This window comes from Globicephala melas, chromosome 1 (assembly GCF_963455315.2).
Source record: "Globicephala melas chromosome 1, mGloMel1.2, whole genome shotgun sequence".
In the NCBI taxonomy this organism is placed as follows: Eukaryota; Metazoa; Chordata; class Mammalia; order Artiodactyla; family Delphinidae; genus Globicephala; species Globicephala melas.
Window position 1 is genome coordinate 83,759,426 of NC_083314.1, and position 23,632 is coordinate 83,783,057.

Consider the following 23,632-nt stretch of genomic DNA (forward strand, 5'->3'; position numbering starts at 1 on the left):
AAATGATACAAATGAACTTATTTACAAAACAGAAATAGACTCACAGGGATAGAAAACAAATTTATGGTTACCAAAGGGAAAGTTGGTGGTGGGGAGGGATAAATTAGGAGTTTGGGAATAACAGATACACTGCTATGTGTAAAATAGATTAACAACAGGGACCTACTGTATAGCACAGGGAACTACATTCAATATCTTGTATTAACCTATAATGAAAAATTTTCTGTAGAAGAATAAATGTACGTAACTGAATCACTTTGCTGTATAGCTGAAACTAACGCAACATTGTAAGTCAACTATACTTAAATTAAAAAATAAACTCTGCTCCTGTAAAACTTTGTCCTCACCCCTTCCAGTTATTGATGTAACAAAACATCTTTATACATTGTGTGTCCAAAAACCTAAGCTTAATCATTTTTTATAACACATTAAATCTCTCAAATCATGTAGTAACAAAATGTGGAGTTACTAAACAAAATTACAATAGTGGCTTTTAGACTAATACTTTTTAATGTATTAGTCTCTTAAATCATATTGAAAACAGAATGTGGATTTACAACTATTTTTACAGTAATACTAGCTTTTATAATTACCTATGTATTTATCTTTACTGAAATCTTTATTTCTTCATATGGCTTTGAGTTACTGTCTAGTGTTCTTTCGCTTCAACCTGCAGGACTCTGTTTAGCATTATTTGAAGGGCAAGTCTAATGGTAATGAACTATCTTATCTTTTATTTATCTGGGAATATCTTAATTTGTCCCTTACTTTTGAAGGACTGTTTTGCCATATATATAACTTCTGATTTACAGTTGTTGGTTTGTTTTTTCCCTTTTAGCTCTTTGAATATATTGGCCTGCTGCCTTCTAGCTACCAAAGTTTCCGATGAGAAATTTGTTGGTAATCTTATTGAGGGTCCCTTGTATGTTAAGAGTCACTTCTCTTTTGCTGCTTTCAAGATTCTCTTTGTCTTTGGATATTGACAGTTTGATTATAATGTGTCCTGGTCTGGGTATCTTAGAATGCATCCTCTTTGGAGTTCATTGAGATTGTTGGATATTTATACTCACGTTTTTCATCAAACTTGGGAAAATTTTGGCCATTATTTCTTCAAATAATCTCTCTGCCTCTTTTTCTCTTCTCCTCTTGTAACTTCCCCAGTGTAAATGTTGATTCAGTTGATGGTATCCTACAATTTCCTTAGGCTCTGTTCACTTTTCTTCATTCTGTTTTCTTTTTATTCCCCAGGCTTGATCATTTCAATTATCCTATCTTCAAGTTCACTGATTCTTTCTTCTGCCTGCTCAAATCTACCTTGGAATCTCTCTAGGGAATTTTTCATTTCAATTATTTTACTTTTTAGATTTAGAATTTCTTTCTGGTTTCTTTTTAGGTTTTATATTCTTTATGGATATTTCCATTCTGTCCATACAGCATTTTGCTGACTTTTTCTGATGTCTTCTTTTAGTTCTTTGAGTTCTTTAAGACAGTTATTTTTAAGTCTTTTATCTACTAGGTCCTCCATCTGATCTTTCTCTGGAACAATTTCTGTTGTTTTATTTTTTCCTTTTGAATGGGACATACTCTTCTGTTTCTTTTGTATGCCTTGTAATTTTTGTTGAAAACTGTACATTTGAATCTAACGACATGGCAATTCTGGAAATCAGATTCTTTCCATTCCCATGGTTTGCTGGTTGGTTTTTTTTTTCATTTAATCATTTATAAATGATTGTTTGTTATAGACTATCTCCATGCTGATGACCAGCCTGAAATGTAAACGTAAGTTTTCCCAGGGCTCTTCTGAGCCTGTACCGTTCCCTAAGCATGTTCAGTGACTTTCTAATTTTTCCTGTGTATGCAGTTGCTTTTGAATATCCTAGTCTTTAATATTAGTCAGGCTTCCAAAAAAAAAAAAAAAAAAAAATGAAGGGCAGAAGAAAGGTACCAGCCCTTTAAATTCTCTGTAAGTAACTTCAGCTGACGAGGGAGGGGCCTGTAACAATTGGTGGGGGGGTGCAAAATAGTTGTCTGTCTCTGTGTGTGCACCTTTATGATCAGAAGCAGCAATCAGCAGTCAGAACACAGATCTTCAATATTTGGATAACAGGATCCTTATTACCTAACCTGGTTCCTGCAAGTTGCTACAGGTACACATACACAGCTGCCTGCCATGAGGCTGATGGAGGGTGGGAGTGGGCAGAATGGGTAGCCTCTTCTGAGGTAAGAGCTGAAACTGATGGAAATTAACTGCAATTTACTGTCCAAGTCTTCCCCTGGAAACTAGGAACCTTCAATAGGCTTCAGAGTTCCAAAATAGTTACATTAGACAAATTCTGGCAGTACAATTGTCTAGGTGTGGAGACAGATTTCTGGTGCTTCCTCAGCCATCTTCCCAGAATCTTTCCCTCCGTCTATTGCCCTTTTAAGGGGCCAATTTAGCAGAATATGTTGAATTTCCTTATCACTGAACCCAGAAATCCCACTATTAGAAATTAGTCCTATAGAAAATATTTACAAGCATATATATTCACACATAAGGTTATACATATAAGAAAGTTCCCTGCCAGCATTGTTTGTAATAATGCCAAGTTGGAAATAATCTAAATCTAAATGTTAATCAATAGGGGGATGGTTAAATATATATTTATAAATTGTATTATAAACATAAATTTATATAAATTTTACTATATAATTATACACTTATAATACATTATAAATATATGATATATACACACTGCATTACTGAGTACTAATGAAAAGATTGGGATAGATGAAATGAACTGGCATAGATTCTAAATTCTAACATTTGGTTACAAAAATCAAGTTGTAGAAAAATGTATTTAATATGATTCCATTTGTGTATGAGAAACCCACATATATGCAATGGTTAATAAAAAGTTCTGAAATAATAAACAAGTATTTATTAATAATTGCTCTCTCTAGGAGAGGAATGGGGATGGAGGGGGTGAAAAAGAAAATTTTAATTTTTTGTTCCACATACTTCTGTACTATTCGATTTTTTTTTAACAAGGAGCATGGATTCCTGTATTAAACATACCATTTTTTAATTGTAAAGAAAATAATTCTCCATAAATTATTTTCATCTTTCTGCATGGTCAGGGCTTACTACTGAAAAGACATTTCTGGAAACATGGGTTAAAGAATTATTGCATGCCAAACAACCCTTGGAAGTTGGCAAGTATGTATTGTTTTAGAGGGATTTAAAGTCTTTTCTTACCTAGGGCCAGTTATTTTCATCTCAGGGTGGTGAAGGGAAGGTAGAGACCTCCTTTCCTCTCCCTTGGGGAGATCTGTTTATATTCTAGAGCTTAGAGCAAATTTCTCTCTCTGTCTCTCTCTGGAGGGGAGGAAGGTCATGTGTAGTAGAAGCTCCAGTATAAGCTCCAAGTTTCATAATTTCTGTGTTCCTCTTCTGTGGTGCATACCCTGCTGCACATGCAAGTACATGTGACTCTCAATACATCACCATGTGACACACTGTGGCATGGGAAACTGATGCAAGATGTTCTTTGAGCAAATAAAAGGTTAGTTCCCTGATTCACAGATTTGGTGTTTCTGGAAATGTGTGTGTGTGTGTGTGTGTGTGTGTGTGTGTGTGTGTGTGTGTGTGTTTATATAATTATGCAGGTTGACTTGTTAGCTTTCAGGTAGGAAAATATCTCATACTATTTGCAGTTTTACACTTAACACCAGGCACAGTGAGTTTAGTTCAGTTGCTTAGTGCATTCTGTCACTCCACAAATTAAGGATGGAGAGACTACAGTCATGGACTAATAGGGATGAACTATTATCAGCAATGGACAATGCTGAGTTTGTAGTTCTGAGGCAGCTCTGTAATGAAAACCTGGATTGTATACTCTGCTGAGTGGAGAAGGAATTTGTTACAATAGGGATCCCACACCAGTGAAGGAGACCTGAGCTGACTGACATCCAACTGGCTCCCATCTGGATTTGTAGAAGGGAATTAGTCTGCTTTCTATCTTTCCACCATCTCAGCCTTTTCCAAGAGAAAGAAAATTATTAAGATCATTTTAGAAAAGAATTTGCTGCTTTGAATGTATGCATACCAAAGTGCTTACTGAGCCCTCTTCCAGGCTGCTCTTAGAACACACCCAAGAGAACACTTCCCAGCCCTCCCCCTCACACCCAAAAGGAAATTCCTATGCTGACATTTCAGTTTTCTAGGATGGTCATCTCAAGACCCTCTATTTTTTGGCAGTCTTTGTCTTCTACTAAGAATACCCCTTGAAGATTACAATCCTAGAATATTGGGCAAGGAAGAGACTACAGAAAACACCTTCATGTGGCCAAGAAGCAACTGAAGCTCTGAGGAGTTTGATGCCCACTATCTTCTGATAGCCATCATTCCTTTCATTGTCCCTTATATTGGATTTCAAAGCTTATCATACTTTTCCTGTCACATGGATTTGGTCTTAATCATTTTGCACCTCTAAGGTCACCTTTAAGACTTGTTCTATACTATCATAGTGACCCTTATCTACAGGCTCTAGTTAATAACTACATTTCCTCCAATCATTCATTTATTTAAGAATTATGTTCTATAACTGTACGGTCAATACAACTTTCTGTAATGATGGACATGTTCTGTAATCTGCACTGTTCAATATAACAGCCATTAGCTACGTGTAGCTATTGAGCACTTGAAATGTGACTCGTATGACTGAGAAACTTAATTTTTAATATTATTTGATTTTAATTAATTTAATCACATATGGGTAGTGGCTACCACACTGGAGAGCAAAGTTCTACACAATTATAAACTTCCTTCCTTGCACAGTCATTTCTAGGCTAAAAAGTGTCAGCTCAGAGATAATTTGGATAAGAAAACTATCTAGACAGCCTGCTATCATGGCCTAGGCTCCAAAGACTCTGCTATATTTATTTTTTCTAAGACAGAAGTGACTTGGCAGCTTTACATTAGGATGTAATCAGATGAAGTCTGAGAACATCTGGGCCATGAAAAACATGGGAAGACAAGAACAGTGATGTAAGAGGATGATTTTGGATGGCCTTGTTTTGCCGCATGAATGTAAGAACAAGATAAAATGCTCTGGAAATAGAGGTAATTGATGAAATGCAAAGAAAATACACACAGTGGACAGAACATCTGAATGGATACTAAGCCTAACGTTTTATGAGCACTTCCTGTGCCCCAAGGATTGTACTAAGCCTTGCATATGCACTATTTCATTTAATCTTTCCAACAACTCCATGAGGTGGATGTTAATATATTCCCCCTTTTACAGATGAAGAATCAAAATGTCACACAATTACTAAGCAGAGGATCCAAGACCCCAAGTCAGGTCTACCTGCATCCAGAGCTCTGCATATTTGCACCTCTATACTGCGAGGTGAAATTCCAACTCTATTACCACCTTGCTGTGTGATCTTGTACAAATAATCTCACTTCTCTGGGCTTCAGTTTGTGTGTAAAATTTAAGGGTTGGATTGAATGGTTTCTAAGTTCACATCTAGCTTTGACATCCTAACACTCTGATAAACAAATTGCTCCTAATTTCCTTGAAGATTTTAACATATCAAATGGTACTGAAAAAAATATGATGGGCTGCTTTTCTTTTGTTATGTTTCCCCCTCTCCTTTGTTCTATGAGCCACAAAAGGATTTGATTTGGATTAGCAATAACATTCCCAGATTTTCTCTGTGGGTCAAACATTAAAACGGATAGTTTAACATTCTTCTAAAAACGTTAAAGAGACATTTTCTTTTGAAACATATGAACACACACATGATCCCAGTGGTACCTTGCCAGCAACATAAAATGTCATAAATTGCTCTCCTGGAGTGGGAGTTCACTACTGACGAGGGCTCTCCGTGGGGACAGGGAGTGGTAGTCAGGCTCTAGGAGGGTTTTTTGAAAAAGCACATTCGACAGCACAATAAAAGTGTGCTATTTGGAAAAATGTGTGGAGAAGGAGCATTGTGTTTTGCTAATATTAAGTAAACCGCTATGAAAATCTGCTTAGCTGATGAAGAATATATGGACGCAGAGACTGTGTGAGGAGAGGGGAAGAGGCATAATATCAGAGGAGGAAGATGAAGAGTGGTCAGTATTTTGTGGAGAGGGTATGAAAGCAAATTTTCTTGGGAGTTAAGGTGATTATTTCCTTTCCACATTATTTTAATTACAAAGGAAATAATGCTTATGGTAGAAAGTCAAACCGTACAGAAATTTATAAAGAAAAAAACAGATTCTTGTTCCTAAAAACCCATATATATACATATATCCAGTTTATTATTATAAACTGCTCCATAATATTCCATAATATGCATATACATACATTCTCATATTGGTGGGTATTCATTTTCTAAGATATTTTATGTATATCGAAAAAAGGTGAGAAAATTCAGTCTTATTCACATCTGATATTGAAACTTGAAGATTTGGGCAGGTAGAGGGCAGAAAGGTAGATTAGGCAACTCCAAGGATTATGCAGCCAGGACTACCTCAAGGGTAGACAGGTCACATGGCAGAAACTGAATAAAGTCCTAACATAAAGTCACAGGATGAGAAAGCTGAAAGGGACCTCAAATAACTAAGTCCAGTCACCTAATTTTCACCAGTGAGGAAACTGAGGCCCAGAGAGGTTGTCTCCTCAAGGTCACATAACTTGTAAAGTGTCACAGTCCTGATGAAAGTCTCATGGCTCTATACTAGCCTTTTTTAAAAGAAAGAAGTAAAAAGAGGACATTATAAGTCCACTTACAATCCGGTGCTGAAGTGTTTCTTCCTCAGAGTGGTTTTAGCTCTATGCAGGCAGATTTTAAAGTCCTACACAGCTTGCTTCCCATTCTAGTTATATTCCAAAAACACTTTCCCATTTATTCTATACATAGACATATCATTTTTGCATTAATGCAAGCAAGGACAGCTTCCTCTACTACCTGAGGAGGCAGTAGAGTGTAAAGGTTAAAAGCCCAAATTACAATCCCTGCTCTATCTCTTACTGGTTACACAACATTGGGTTAGTTAATTGATCTAAGCTTCAGTTTTCCTGTCTATAATGGGGGAGAATAAAATTCTGCCTTACATTATTGTTATGAGGTTTATAAAACAAAACAGGTAAAGTGACTGTCAAATTATAAGTAAACTTCAGCCATCACTATGTCAGATATTGTGCTAGGTCCCAGAGATATACAATGAACAAGATACACACATAGTGCCAATTCTTAAGGGGCTGATCATATACTTGCAATTCTCTAAATTAAACCTACGTTTTCACGAGTTGTGTCATTCTACAAGATACTATTCCTTCTGTTGGATCCTTCTTTACCCATTCACTATTCATTGCTTGCCACCAGAGCACTTTTAAGACCCAATGGAAATCCCATCTCTTCCATGAATTCCTTCCCAAGTACCTCAGCAGGAAGTCATATCTCTTTATTTACACTCTTATAATCCTACAGCACATGGTTTTATAGCATTTTTACCATCTTCCTTGTGTCAGAATTAATTATGTATGTCTTCTTTAATCGTTGCAGTCAGTGCTCATTTGGTAATTGATAAACTCAATTCTATCTACAACCTGTCATGCATTATTATTCTGTTAATAATAGTAATATTATAGATATAAAAGCTAAGGCTCACAAAGATGAATTCAGATACCTAAAGCCTACCAGATGGTAAGTGGTAAAATCAGGACTAGAACCAAGGTTTTCCAACAATTCCAGAAATGGACTTATCCTTTGGCTTACCTCAACTTGGACAAGTCACTCAACTATAGTTACTTTATTCACAAGTGAACAAGAAGAATGTGAACATGTGGGAGGGAAATACAGAGTACAACTGGATGCTATAAAAATGCCTAATAAAACAATGTATTTCCCTATGTATTGATTTCCCTATGTGAGACATATATGGTAGATTTGACAGCTAGCAAGCCAGTCAATGACAGAATAGGGGGCATATCTGTGTCTCCTGAAGGGAAGTCCGGTGGTCATTCCAATATAACACACTTGTCTGTTGCCATTAGCTACCTTGTATCCATCATCCACCTCCAGCCTTTAAATTAGGATCCCATATGCATTGCCCATGTTATTTTTGTTTGTATGCATATTTAGAAGTAGAGGAAGCTGGTTAAAAGAATGAACCAATAAATGATCAGAAAAATTGGTTTACATTACCATTAAAACATATCATATCCCAAGTCTCTTTTATTTACAGTGAAATGCTTTAAGGATTTCTTGTCAAAAAGCAAATCATCAATTTTTAGTGTATGTCATTAATGTCCCATAAATCAATATTTCAGGCCTAACTAGCAGCTTTTCCATTAAAAAACTATGTTCTACACTGGAGGTTTTCATGTGAAAATACATAAATACCTAACACACCTAAATAAAGTACTTGTACATTTTCTGAAAATTTTTTCGGGCCAGATTCTGCTTGGCAGACACATTTCAGTATTGGTCTGTTCCCAACCCCAACACCTTTCTCTCTCTTTCTCCATCATTATTTTAAAATTACTTGCTTCCACCACTCTATTTCCACTTCCTATTTTTTAAATATTTTCTTTAAAAAGGCAGCATAATATGTACCTGGATGGAATAAAGAAGTCATAGCAAACAAGATGCTCCGAAAATGGAGATACTGAGGCATTTTATCTCTGCCATGGAAGTACTGCCTGAGGTTAGAACTCTCCTGATGTACTGAGTATTCAGTGCAAAGCAAATATACACTATAGATGATGGAGGTGAAGAAATGAAATAAGGAAAATGAGGATATGTACTCCATCCCATGGAGTTGCCTCTCTGCTTGGGGATCAAAATATACACATAAAAAAAAAACCTTTAAGAAAGCAAACATGAATGAGGTACACATGGTACATCGAGGACACTGATTCAGGTACAATGAAATTGCTAGAGTGATTCGGGGTAAGATGATTCAGGGGATAATTATAAATGTTAGCACATTTAAACCCATTTTATAGAAAAGGAAATCAGTTTAAGGCCTTTCCCTTGCATTTAAAGCTAGCAAGTGTTACAACCAGGATTCAACCCAAGGTCTTAGTCCAAATACTCCTATGATCTTCATTTTATTGAATAATAAAGTAAAATTCTATTATAAAATGTCTCTGTGTTTTTATTTTGTTGTATTTTTGTTTTGAGTGAGATGATAAAACATCCTTTGATTTATATTATGGGAGATGTTGGGCTCTGGATCTGTAGAGAGGTGATATAATTTATGAATTATAAATTATAATTTATCTTCAATTCTGGAATTTTTGTCATACTAAGCTTTACACTAGAGGAAAGAGCTTAGGCCTTTGAGAAGAAAAAGGCCTGGGTCACTGGTCCAGATTTCTTGCTTCACCAGGGCTATGTGCAGGTCTTAGAAGTTCACCTGGACCCAGGTTCACATCAGTGTTTCGTCACTCAGGCCTGATAACCCCAGACAGGAGGCACACTAGACATTTTTTCTCTTGCTCATGACTAGGGCAAGGTATTCCCTGTGCTCAGAGAGCCTCAACTTTTTCCAAATTCCATCAAAAGAAGTAACTCAATAAGCAAGAAGAAACAAGTTCAGAGTGCAGCTGTTAACCATCTTATTTTAAAATACAGCCCCATCTGTCTTAGCAACAAACAGGCTCATCACAAAGCCATTCTCAGATCTGTGATCTATGAGAAGGCTCATGACTCCGCCTGTGAGCTCCCCAGACACAAACAGATCATATCAAACAGATGAGTAATAACATGGAACTTTCACTGCAGTAAAAACTGCCTCCTCCTTTTATCAATTGGTCAGGCCAGACCAGACACCAAAGAGTGTTCTCAGATCTAGCCAAATACAGAAGGCTGCTTTTGTTGTATACTGGGTAACAGAAAATGGTTAAACAAATATTTTCAAAGTTTAAGACCTATCTGAGACCAACACATCTAGCTCTTTCTTTCTAAGTGCATAGGCTTGTTCAAATTCAGGCTATTGTATGATCTCAAAGCGACAACGATTCATCTTCTAATGAAGAAAGTCTGTTATATTTGTGGAATAAAAAAATTCAAAAATACCTTAAAGTTCACTCAGCCCAATCTCCTTCCCATAGCAAAAACATTTTCTAAAGCACCAAAAATGGATGGGACTACCAACAGTTAAAAACTATTTTAAAAATATTTTTTAAAATTACAAACAATAATATAGCAAATGCCAGATTTAACAAAAGCTATCCTTTGGAAATTTTTATCTCAGATGTTTAAAAAATAAAATTGTAATCACACAGGTATGTATATACATAAACACATATATCATATATGTGTACATGCATATGTACCTATGTATATATAGTATTGCTTTTTGTTGTAAATTTTACGTAAATGGGAGTATGTTGAGACTCCTAATCTGGTGCACTGCAAGAAACACTGCACTTTTGTAGGGCGCGGTCAGCTAACTGCCACGCAGCAGGAAGCTGAAGCAAGCTGAATCATCCTTCCTGTGGCCACTGCGCTTGCGCTAAGTATACTAATGAGGTTTTAAAGTAGCGACCTATCCGATGCTGGCTCACAAGTCGCACCATCAGCGAAAGCCAATCACAGAGCCACACATGTTCTTAATCCCTATATAAGCAGACTGCTATAGGATTGCGGGGTCTTCCTTCCATCTTTTCTTTAACCAAGCTGTGCTCCAATAAAGTGTGATACGAGAAGAATCTTGCGTGTGGCGACTCGTCATTCTGCTGGTCGGAGGCGGCTCGCCGCACACTTTCCATCACCATGACCCGGGGTCAGTAGCTTGGCTTTACTGTATGTGAGCAAGTGGACCCCATTTTGGTTTGGTAATAATTTTGGCACCCAAGGTGGGGCACATTCCCAAGTGGACATCGCCCCTTGGCAAAATGACCCAGCTGGTGGTGGCTCCTGGGGCCTGTCCAGCAGCTGCCTGAGCACGTTTTCCTCAGGGACGGCCCCGAGTGCTTGCTGCCTGCCACCCAGGCGTCTTTGGCCCACAGCACTTTTGATTTTTGTGGTGAAGGAAATAAGGTACTCATGCTGGCCACTTGAGATGTTTTTGGAAATCCACAAGCAGACACTAGGCCTTGCCCTTGCTGTCCCAGGAGCATGAAAGAGCCACTGTATCTGCACACCCTACATCAAGGGGATAATGGCCAGCACATGCTGAGGAAAGAGGCAGAAAACATCCAAACTAAAAAGTAGCCCCTCGATCCCAGAAAAGAGGGCAGAGTAGGACTTGAGCTCACCTCCTGTCACAAAAACACCAAAATCACGAAGGCCAGTCATGAGCAAGAAAAAAAAACTAACTGCTAAACAACCATCAACAAAAAAGACTAGAACCTATCAAAAAAGGTATTTTACATTCGAAGACAAAGAAGAGGCAACAAAAAGATGGCAGGAGGGGCTCTTTCATGACATAATCAAATCCCACACCCAACGGGTAGGTGAATCATAAACTGGAAAATAATTCTATTGCAGAGATTCTTCCACAAGAGTGAGAGTCCTGAGCCCCATATCAGGCTCCCCAGACTAAGGGTCTAACATCAGGAAGGGAAATCCTGAAAGCACTTGACTTTGAAGGCCAGTGGGGCTTCAGTGCAGGAGCCCCACAGGACTGGGGGAAACAGAGTCTCCATCTTGGAGGGCACACACAAGGTCTCACATACACTGGGACCCAGCACAAAGCAGTAACTCCATAGGAGCCAGGGCTGGACCTACCTACGAGTCATAAAGGGTCTCCTGGGATGGTGGGAGTCAACTGTGGCTCACTGAGAGGGCAAGGAGACTGGTGGCAGAGGCCCAGAGAATATTGATTGGTGTGAGCTCTCCTAGAGGTTGCCATTTTGTCATCAAAATCTGTACCTACTCAACAGGTTCCAGGCTGCAGTGCTGGAACACCTGAGCCGAAACAATCAGCAGGACAGGAACACAGATCCACCCACCAGCAGACAGGGTACCTAAAGCCACACTGAGCTCACAGGCACCGATAAACGCACCCCTTAACATAGCCCTGCCCACCACAGGGACAAGACCCAGCTTCACCCGCCACTAGGAGGTATCAGTCCCTCCTACCAAGAAGTCTCCACAAGCCTCAGGACCAACTTCACCCACCAGAGGGCAGACACCAGAAGCAAAAGGAGCTACAATTCTCTACCCAGCAGATAGGATTCCACAAACACAGAAACTTAGACAAACTGAGACAGCAAATAAATATGTTTCAGATGAAGGAACAAGATAAAACCCACAAGAACAACTAAATGAAGAGGAGATAGGCAACCTACCTGAAAAATAACTTAGAATAATGATAGTAAAGGTGATCCAAGATCTTGGAAAATGAATGGAGGCACAGACTGAGTAATCACAAGAAATGTTTTAAAAAGAGACAGAAGATTTAAAGAGCAAACAAAGATGAACAATATAATAACTGGAATGAAAAATACACTAGAAGGAATCAATAGCAGAATAAATGAGGCAGAAGAACAAATAAGTGAGCTTGAAGACAGAGTGGTGGAAATCACTGCCACAGAACAGAACAAAGAAAAATGAATGAAAGGAAATGGGGACAGTCTCAGAGACCTCTGGAACAAAACTAAACATACCAACATTATCATTATACGGGTGTCAGAAGGAGAAGAGAGAGGGAAAGGGCCTGAGAAAATATTTGAAGAGATTATAGCCAAAAACTTCCCTAACATGAGAAACGAAACAGTCACTCAACTCCATGAAGCTCAGAGAGTCCCATATAACATAAACCCAAAGAGGAACACGCCGAGACACATATGATCCAAACTGAAAACATTAAAGACAAAGAAAAAAAAGAAACAAGAGAAAAGCAACAAATAACATACAAGGGAACTCCCATAAGGCTATCAGCTGATTTCTGAGCAGAAACTCTGGAGGCCAGAAGGAAGTGGCATGAGATATTTAAACTGACGAAAGGGAAAACCCTGCAACCAAGAATACTCTACCCAGCAAGGCTCACCTTCAGATTTGACAGAGAAATCAAAGCTTTACAGACAAGCAAAAGCTAAGAAAATTCAGCACCAACAAATAGCATTACAATGAATTCTAAAGGAACTTCTCTAGGCAGAAAAGAAGAGGCCACAATTAGAATCAAGAAAATTATGAATGGGGATGCTCACCAGTAAAGGCAAACATGGAGTAAAGGTAGGAAATCATCCACACAAAAGTATGATGTCAAAAAAAATTCATGAGAAGGGGAAAGTACAAATGCAGAATATTGGAAATAAATTTGAAATCAACAGATCAGCAACTTAAAACGATCTTGTAGGGGCTTCCCTGGTGGCGCAGTGGTTGAGAGTCCGCCTGCCGATGCAGGGGACATGGGCTCGTGCCCCGGTCTGGGAGGATCCCACATGCCACGGAGCAGCTGGGCCCGTGAGCCATGGCCGCTGAGTCTGCGCATCCAGAGCCTATGCTCCGCAACGGGAGAGGCCATAACAGTGAGAGGCCCGTGTACTGCAAAAAACAAACAACAACAACAAAAAGATCTTGTACATATATAGACTGCTAAATCAAAACCTCATGGGAACCACAAACCAAAAATCTACAATAGATACACACACAAAAAAGAAAAAGCAAACACATCACAAAAGACAGACATCAAATCACAAGAGAAGAGAACAAAAGAGGAAGGGAAGAAAAAAGACCCTCAAAAACAAATCCAAAACAACTAACAAAATGGCAGTAAGAACATTCATATTGATAATTACCATTTTTTCCTCTCTCTCTCTCTCGTTTTTTTTTTTGGCCAGGCCACAGGGCATGCAGGATCTTCCCCAACCAGGGATCAAACCCATGCCACCTGCACTGGGAACACAGAGTCTTAACCACTGGACCACCAGAGAAGTCCTCAATAATTACCTTAAATGTAAATGGATTAAATGCACCAACCTAAAGACACAGACTGGCTGAATGGATACAAAAACAAGACCCGTATAAATGCTGTCTACAAGAAACCCACTTCAGATCTAGGGACACATACAGACTGAAAGTGAGGGGATGGAAAAAGGTATTCCATGCAAATGGAAATCAAAAGAAAGCTGGAGTAGCAATTCTCGTATCAGACAAAATAGACTTTAAAATAAAGACTGTTACAAGAGACAAAGGAGGATACTATAAAATGATCAAATGATCAATCCAAGAAGAAGATATAACAACTGTAAATATATATGCATCCAATAGGAGCACCTCAATACATAAGGCAAATGCTAACAACCATAAAAAGAGAAATCAACAGTAACACAATAATAGTGGGGGACTTGAATACCCCACATTCATCAATAGACAGATCAAGACAGAAAACCAAAACAGAAACAAAGGCCTTAAATGACACATTAGAGCAGATGAACTTAGTTGATATTTATAGAACATTCCATCTGAAATCAGCTGAATACACTTTTTTCTCAAGTGCACATAGAACATTCTCTAGGACAGATCACATCTTGGGCCACAAACCAACCCTCGGTAAATTTAATAAAATTAAAATAATATCAAGGATCCTTTCCAACCACAACATTATGGAAACAGAAATCAATTACAGGAAAAAAAAAGTAAAAAACACAAACAGATGGAGGCTAAACAACATGTTAGTAAACAGTCAATGGATCACTGAAGAAATCAAAGAGGAAATAAAAAAATACCTAGAGAAAAATGACAATGAAATCACAACAGTCCAAAACCTCTATAGCACAGCAAAAGCAGTTTTAACAGGGACGTTTATAGCAATACAATCTTACCTCAGGAAACAAGAAAAGTCTCAAGTAAACAACCTAACTTTACACCTAAAGCCACTAGAGAAAGTGAAACAAACAAAACCCAAAGTTAGTAGAAGGAAAGAAATCATAAAGATCAGAGCACAAATAAACAGAGATGAAGAAAACAATAGCAAATATCAATGAAACTAAAAGCTAGTTCTTTGAGAAGATAAACAAAATTGATAAAACTTTAGCCAGATTCATCAAGAAAAAAAGGGAGAGATCTCAAATCAATAAAACTAGAAATGAAAAAGAGGTTACAACGGACACCACAGAAATACAAAGGATCATAAGAGACTACTACAAACAACTGTATGCCAATAAAATGGACAGCCTAGAAGAAATGGACAAATTCTTAGAAAGATACAACCTTCCAAGACTGAACCAGGAAGAAGTGGAAAGTATGAATAGATCAATCACAAATACTGAAATTGAAAGTGATTAAAAAAACTTTCAACAAAGTCCATTCAGATGGCTTCACAGGGGAATTCAATCAAACATTTAGAGAAGAGTTAATACTTATCCTTCTCAAACTCTTTCAAAATATTGCAGAGGAAGGAACACTCCCAAATGCATTCTGTGAGGCCACCATCACCCTGATACCAAAACCAGACAAAGATACCACAAAAAAAGAAAATTACAGGCCTACCTCACTGATGACATGGACGCAAAAATCCTCAACAAACTACTAGCAAACCAAATCCAACAAAACATTAAAAGGATCATACACCATGATCAAGTGGGATTTATCCCAGGGATGCAAGGATTCTTCAATATCTGCAAATCAATCAGTATGATACACCACATTAACAAACAGAATAATGAAAACCATATGATCATCTCAATAGATGCAGAAAAAGCTACTGACAAAATTCAACACCCATTTATGATAAAAGCTCTCCAAAAGTGGGAATAGAGGGAAATTACCTCAAGATAATAAAGGCCATATATAACAAACTCACAGCTAACATCATGCTGAATGGTGGAAAGCTGAAAGCATTTCCTCTAAGATCAGGAACAAGACAAGGATGTCTATTGTCACCACTTTTATTCCACATAGCTTTGGAGGTCCTAGCCATGGCAATCAGAGGAGAAAAAGAAATGAAAGGAATACAAATTGGAAAATAAAAGTATAACTGTCACTGTTTACAAATGACATGATACCATACATAGAAAATCCTAAAGAGGCTACCAGAAAACTACTAGAGCTAATCAATGAATTTGGTAAAGCTGCAGGGTACAAAATTAATACACAGAAATCTCTAGCGCTCCTATACACTAACAACAAAAGATCAGAAAGAGAAATCAAGGACACAATCCCATTTACCACTGTATCAAAAAGAATAAAATACCAAGGAATAATCTTACCTAAGGAGGCAAAATATATGTACTTTGAAAACTATAAGACACTGATGAAAGAAATCACTGATGAAAGATGACACAAACAGATGGAAAAATATACCACGTTCTTGGATTGGAAGAATCAATATTGTTAAATGAATATACTACCCAAGGTAATCTATAGATTCAATGTAATCCCTATCAAATTACCAATGTCATTTTCTGCAGATCTAGAACAAAAAAAAAAAATCTTAAAATTTGTATGGAAACACAAAAGACCCTGAATAGCCAAAACAATCCTGAGAAAGAAAAACGAGGCTGGAGGAATCAGACTTTCTGACTTCAGATTATACTATAAAGCTACAGTCATCAAAACAGTATGGTACTGGCACAAAAACAGACTTATAGATCAATGGAAGAGGATAGAAAGCCCAGAAGTAAACCCATGCACCTATGGTCAATTAATCTATGACAAAGGAGGCAAGAATATACAATGGAGAAAAGAAGTCTCTTTGATAAGTGGTGCTACAAAAACTGGACAGCTACATGTAAAAGAATGAAATTAGAACGTTCTCTAACAATCATACACAAAAATAAACTCAAAATGGGTTAAAGACCTAAATGGAAGACCGGATACTATAAAACTCTAAGAGAAAAACACAGGCAGAACACTCTTTGACATAAACGCAGCAATATTTTTTGGATCCACCTCCTAGAGTAATGAAAATAAAAATAAACAAATGGGACCTAATTAAACTTAAAAGCTTTTACAAAGCAAAGGAAACCATAAACAAAATGAAAAGACAACCCACAGAATGGGAGAAAATATTTGCAAACGATGCGACTGACAAGGGATTAATCTCCAAAATACACAAACGGCTCATGCAGCTCAACATCAAAAAACCAAACAACTCAATAAAAAAATGGGCAGAAGATCTAAGTAGGCATTTCTCCAAAGAAGACATACAGATGGTCAACAGGCACATGAAAAGATGCTCCACATCACTATTAGAGAAATGCAAATCAAAACTTTAATGAGGTATCACCTCACACTGGTTAGAATGGGCATCATCAAAAAGTCTACAAACAATAAATGCTGGAGAGGGTGTGGAGAAAAGGGAACCCTCCTACACTGCTGTTGCGAATTTAAATTGGTACAGCCACTATGGAGAACAGCATGGAGGTTCCTTAAAAAACTGAAAACAGAGCTACCATATGATACAGCAATCCCATTCCTGAGCTTATATCCAGAGAAAACCATACTCCAAAAAAATACATGCACCCCTATGTTCATTGCAGCACTGTTTACAACAGTCAAGACATGGAAGCAACCTAAATGTCCATTGACAGATGAATGGATAAAGAATATGTGGTACATATATACAATGGAATATTAGCCATAAGAATGAAATAATGCCATTTGTAGCAACATGGATGGACCTAGAGATTATCATACTAAGTGAAGTAAGTCAGAAAGAGATAAATATCATATATCACTCACATGTAGAATCTAATTTTCAAAAAAGAAAAGAAACAAATGAACTTATTTACAAAACAGAAACAGACTTACACATATAGAAAACAAACTTACGGTTACCAAAGGGGAAACATGGGTGGGAGGGATAAATCAAAAGCTTGGGATGAAGACACACACACTACTATATATAAGATCGATAACCAACAGAGGACCTACTGTATAGCACTAGGAACTCCGCTTAATATTCGTTGATAACCTATATGAGAAAAGATTCTAAAAAAAGAATATATGTATATGCATAACTAAATCACTTTGCTGTATACCTGAAACTAGCATAACATTGTAAATCAACTATACTCTAATAGTAAATAAATAAATAACACCTAAGGAAATAAATGGTATGGAAGGGGTGTATATCCATTTGCAAGTTGATTTTTTTTTCACTCAACATTATGCTTTTTTCCACAGGTTTCTCCAGGTTAGCAAATATTATGAAATGTTTATTTCATTTAAGTAACTATTCAGTATTTCATTATATAGATATACCTAGGGTGACTACATAATTTATTATCCAAGGCAGGCCTCTTTTGAAAATTAAAATAGGGTCAATTAATAATTACACCAATATAACAGGCATAACCTAGGAGCGTCCAAGGCAAATCAGGAGGTTGGGTCACCCTGAGTATACTACTACTTATATGAATTCCTATTGATTGACATTTGGATTGTTTCCAATATTCAGATAGTATAAATAGTGATGCAATGAATAATTTCAAACATGCTTCCTGGTGTACAAGTGCAAGAGTTTCCTCTAATATTATAGTGTAAGTTCTGATCCATAGATATGCATATTTTCACTCTACTACACACTGACATACTTCTTTGCAAATTTATATTCCCATTTGTTATGTTTAGGACTTATGCATTTCCCCACATTTTTATCGATAGTTACAGAAGCACTTGAGAGGTGGCATTTCATTATTGTTTTAATTTGCATTTCCCTGATTAACAGTGAGATTACACAACCTTCCACAACAGCCATTTGGATTTCCTCTTCTTGTAAACACCAGTCATTTTTGTGTCATTATGTTTGAGTTAATTTCAGGTAAACAAAATATGGCTGTTCATTTTTAATCTTATTTTAAAATCTCTTTTTTATGTAAGCTTAGGCAACTTACATTTTCTGGGTATGAAGATATCTCACTATTCTTTTCTTGATCAATCCTGTATGGGGTTATCGGTTTTATTAATCTTTTCAAATAATTAATTACATATTGGTTATAGACAAATTTGGTGAGAATTGATAACTTAAAAACATGAGTCTTTCAATCCATGAACGTGGGATATCTTTGTATTTATTTGGACCTCAGCAATGTTTTTTGTTAGCTTTGTGCCCAGCATTTATTTTTGATGCTATTGTAGATGGTACTTTATAATTTTCAAATTGATGTTAGGATCTAGAAGTACAATTGATTTCTACATATTTATCTTCTATGAATTACTTTACTAGTAATGGCCTTCCTAAATTAACTCACTGATTCAAATTATAGGTTTGGCGATTTTTTAAAAATACAAAACAATATCAGTTATGAATAAAAGCAGTTTTGATTCTTGCTTTCCAACCTTTATACCTTTTATTTCTTTTTCTTTGCTTATTACACTGGAGTACAGTAGTGAATGAAAGTAGTGAGAACAGATATACTTGCTTTGTTCTTGACCTCAGGAGGAAATTTTCAATGTCACAACATTGAGTATGCTATCTGTAGGGTTTTTGTAGATGGTCTTTATAAAAATTGAAATTCTCTTCTATTCCTAGTTTGCTGAGAGTTTCTAACATAAACATAAGTTGTGTTTTAGCAAATGCTTTGCACCTACTGAGATAAGTTCTTCCCCCTGCTTTATTCTGTTATTACATTAGTTGAATTTTCTGACTATTAAGACAACCTTGGACTAAACAAAACCCCCTTGGTCATAATGTATTATGCTTCTTATATATCGGTTTTTGATTGACAGCTTGGCAAGTTTGGGCCCTGAAATACTATGTGAGATTCAGTTTTACCCTGAAGAGATTTCAAACATATCTTTGAGACTCCTGCCTCATGCAGTTTTAAAATATAGCAATAGTTTTGAGTCTTGCACTTTGATGGAACTTTATCTCCTAAGTTCTCCAAGACAACAGAGATTTCACTCTAATTTTTAAAAGTTTGCAGCCCACATCCCTAGCCTCCTCTGCTGTTCCAGAACTCAGCAAATGTCCTGTTGGAGAAACTGGTCATGTGTTTCAATCTCTTTGAAACTGTGTAGTTTAATTTTTATAATTCAGACAGGCAAGTTTCAACTGAGGAGGAGAATAAATTATGTTGGAAGGAATCGTTGTCTATCAGACAATGCAGAGTTAATCCTGACCAATACCTACCCTGTAAAATCTGTATCTTTAAGCCAGAGAAATGAAAGGAGGGTTGAAGGACGCCAATCCAGGTAGTAGACTAATTTAAATGCTATTGTATCTCCAGCACTTGGTTCTAATAGTCTCCTCCTGAACTCTCAATACCTGCATTCATGGCTGGCCCCAGGGACTCAGAACAGCCCACTATCCCCACTGAAAGGAAATGAAAAGTTGACTGATGCTAAACAGACCTCCTTCAGCAACTACAGCCATCTAAGCACTGTATCCTGCAGTGTGATTAATGACTTTTCTTTCCCTTTACATTTAAGAGCAATGTGTTTTAGAAAGAAGGGAAAGAAATAGAATGAAGAAGAGGGATGAGGGAGAGAGAGGGCAGAGATGTAAAAGTGAAAAAAAGGAGAAACTATATGTGAGGAGGAGACGAGAGGGAAGATACAATTTCTCAGTATGAAACAGAATTAGCCAGAATTGTATATTTTCTCCTAATACAAAGGATTCCATCTCTGCCCTACATAAGAATGTTGTTACTTAGGTTCATCTAATCTAAATGATACACTCTACTGAAAACAATAAAGAGAAAGGAAAATTTAAAGAGGCTCTGTATCACCCTACAACACTTTTGTTTTTAAGTTATCTATTCCTGATCTCAAAAAGGAAAAAAGCTTCACTAGTACTCTTTATAATTGTATATTAATGGCTTTAATTTAAGAATTTAAATACATTGGGAGGGGCAAGGACTTGACAGGAGTGCTGTTTGGCACATCAGTATTCTTTCTTTCTGCTTCCTCCAGGGTTCCTATTTCATATATATTCCTATTTCATATATATACACATGCATATATTAAAGTATATTGCATGATATATGTTGTATACATATATGATAATATTTATAATTATCTAGCTAGCTATGTTTAAATAGATGTAGATATATCACGAGGGATATGAGACTGTAATATGCATCTCCTCATTTATTGACATAGTTGATTTTCCAGATCTGACTGCCTAGGCTAGTGTCTGGCTCTCTTCTTCACTTCCCCAAATGTGTCATGTGGTTCTGTAACATGGAAAAAACTTCTGCCAGGAACTTATACGTTATGAAGGGTGGTCTTTTTTTTCATCAGCCTCAGCCTAGGTTAAAGATCCAAAGGCTATTTCCCTTCTTCATTTCCAGTACCTACTCTGGACTTTTGGGTACTGGATTCTCAACAGTTCCCCATAATGCTGTAGATCTCTCATTAATATGAACCCCACACATTGGTGTATGAAGGCTGAGTCAGGGATGACCACTGGAGAGCATTTTGCAGAGGAACTTGGTGGAAAGGAAGGGGGAGGGTATTTAGGGGTACTGTGTGTAATTAAGGTTTGAAGCAGCATGCAGCCAAGAATCAGACACTTGTGCACATGAAAGAACAAGCAGGTTTCCTTGGCTGGGGCAGAAAGTAATTGTGGGTTAAAGATCAGTCATAAATAAGAACAAGAATGCTAAGGGATGTTGATGGACAATTTTAAAGACTCGTATGAAGCATATGTATTTGATTAAAAAGAAAAAGACAACAGAAAACCATGTAAATTTCTGAGAGCCTATCAATAGATCAAAGATGAGATTCATGCTTACCAGTCAAAGCACTGGAGTGTAACTTGATCAAAATGTTTGAGAAGGAATAGTCTTTCTACTGTATAAAAGGGCAGACAGAAGGGGCTGGCAGCTGGCAAGAGGGACAATTTGTAATATTCTAGGTGTCATATGATTAGAGAAGACTCAGACTAGAATATAGACTAGAAAGAATTGGAAAGGATGGCTCTGAGGTTTTTCAGGTAAAGAAATAGGACTTAGAGACACACTAGACATGGGGGTGCTGGAGGAAGTAAGCTGTAGCACTTCAGGTGATGTGCCAGGAGAATAGGATGGTAGAATGCCATTGATAGGGACAGAATGTTGGGAAGGAATGAGAGTCCTGTCTAGGCTGCAGTATGAGTTTCCTTGCCACCTCTTTATTAATGCAGGTTTTATGACACAGGTGTAATAATTAATCCAAATGGCTAGCAGATGTGGTTATCCATCTTTGGGCATACTGGCCTCCAAACAGTCTCCCAATCAGCAAATTCTCAAGCAAGGACAAAGAAAATTAAAGAAAATAAATTCTGTTGATACATTTATGGAGGCCACCTGGATTGAAATTTGATGGCTAAGAACTTTCCTGGATGCCAGGCAACTAAGGAAAGGTCAGAGCCCCTGGAGCAATAGGGCTTGGGGAGCCAAAGAACAGAAATAGAAGGGGGAATGTTCAGTCACATTCTATCTCAAAAAGACTAAAAATGGAGTTTTACTTTCAGAAAGAAACATTGCTAAAATCTTTCCCTGTATGCTCTGGAGAACCTGCCTCATCTCATGCCTAGGGTCCCACCATTTTCTTGAATTGTACTCTCTACTCTAGCTGAACCAATCCATCAGTGAGGGTTTTGTTTACATAAATAGATTACCTCCTCTTTGATTCATGCTCTTAAATTATTACCTCTCAATATAGATAGTTTCTAACTAGTCTCCCTGCCTTCAATCTCTTCCTGCTTGGCATAGCAGTCATTCTAAATTACAACTTTGATCATATAGTTTGCCTGTTTTAAACTTTTATCACTTCCTCTTTGCCCACTAAATAAAATCTAAATGCCTTTGCCTGCTATTAAAGTCTCTGTATAAGTTAGATTCAGTTTATCTCTCTAGTCTCATTACATACTACCAGTATCTCTTCTACATGAGTCTTTTGCTCTAGATAAACTTGTTAGTCTCTACCCTTCAAAATAATTCTTGCCCTTTCTTTGCTGCTTACACACTGCTTGAATGACTGGAAACTCCTTTTTTTTCCTCTGCACCTGTTCAAAACCATAATCTCACAATTTAAGGGTCAATGCTTAGCCTACTTCCATTCTGTCATAAAACACATCTTAAAGAGTTTAAAAGAATGAAGTTAAAGGAAGTATTCTTTGACAGTAATAGAATTAAACCAGAAACTAATACAAAAAGACAACAGAAAAATCTCCAACCACTTGAAAGTCAAACAACACACTTCTAAACAACCCATGGGTCAAGAAAGAAGTCTCAAAAGAAATTTTTAAATGTTGAACTTAATGAAATTAAAAATCCATCATATACAAAGTTGTGGGATACAGATAAAGCAATGCTTATAGGAAAACGTACAGCATTAAAAGCTAAACAAGAAAGACCTCAAATTAAACTAAGTTTTCACCTGAAAAAACTAGAAGTGTACACTCAAAGCAAGCAGAAGAAAAAAATAATATAGAGCAGAAATCCATAAAATTGTAAACATAAAAACAATTTAAAAAAATCAATGAAACCAAAGTCTGGTTCTTCAAAAAGAACAAAAAATTGATAAACCTCTAGCAAAAATGAGAACACAAATTACCCATATCATGAAGTAAAGAGGGATATCACTGAGACAGGTGGGAAGGGGGCAGGGCACAATCTTTAATGACATAGTAATTGAGAATATGGTTAGAACCAATTAGGCCCAAGACAGCAGAAGATTCAACTTCCAGTTGACCCTCATTATATGCTCACTGTAATACATTAGCATGCTAAATGACTCACCCACAGGTGCCATGACAGTTCCAATG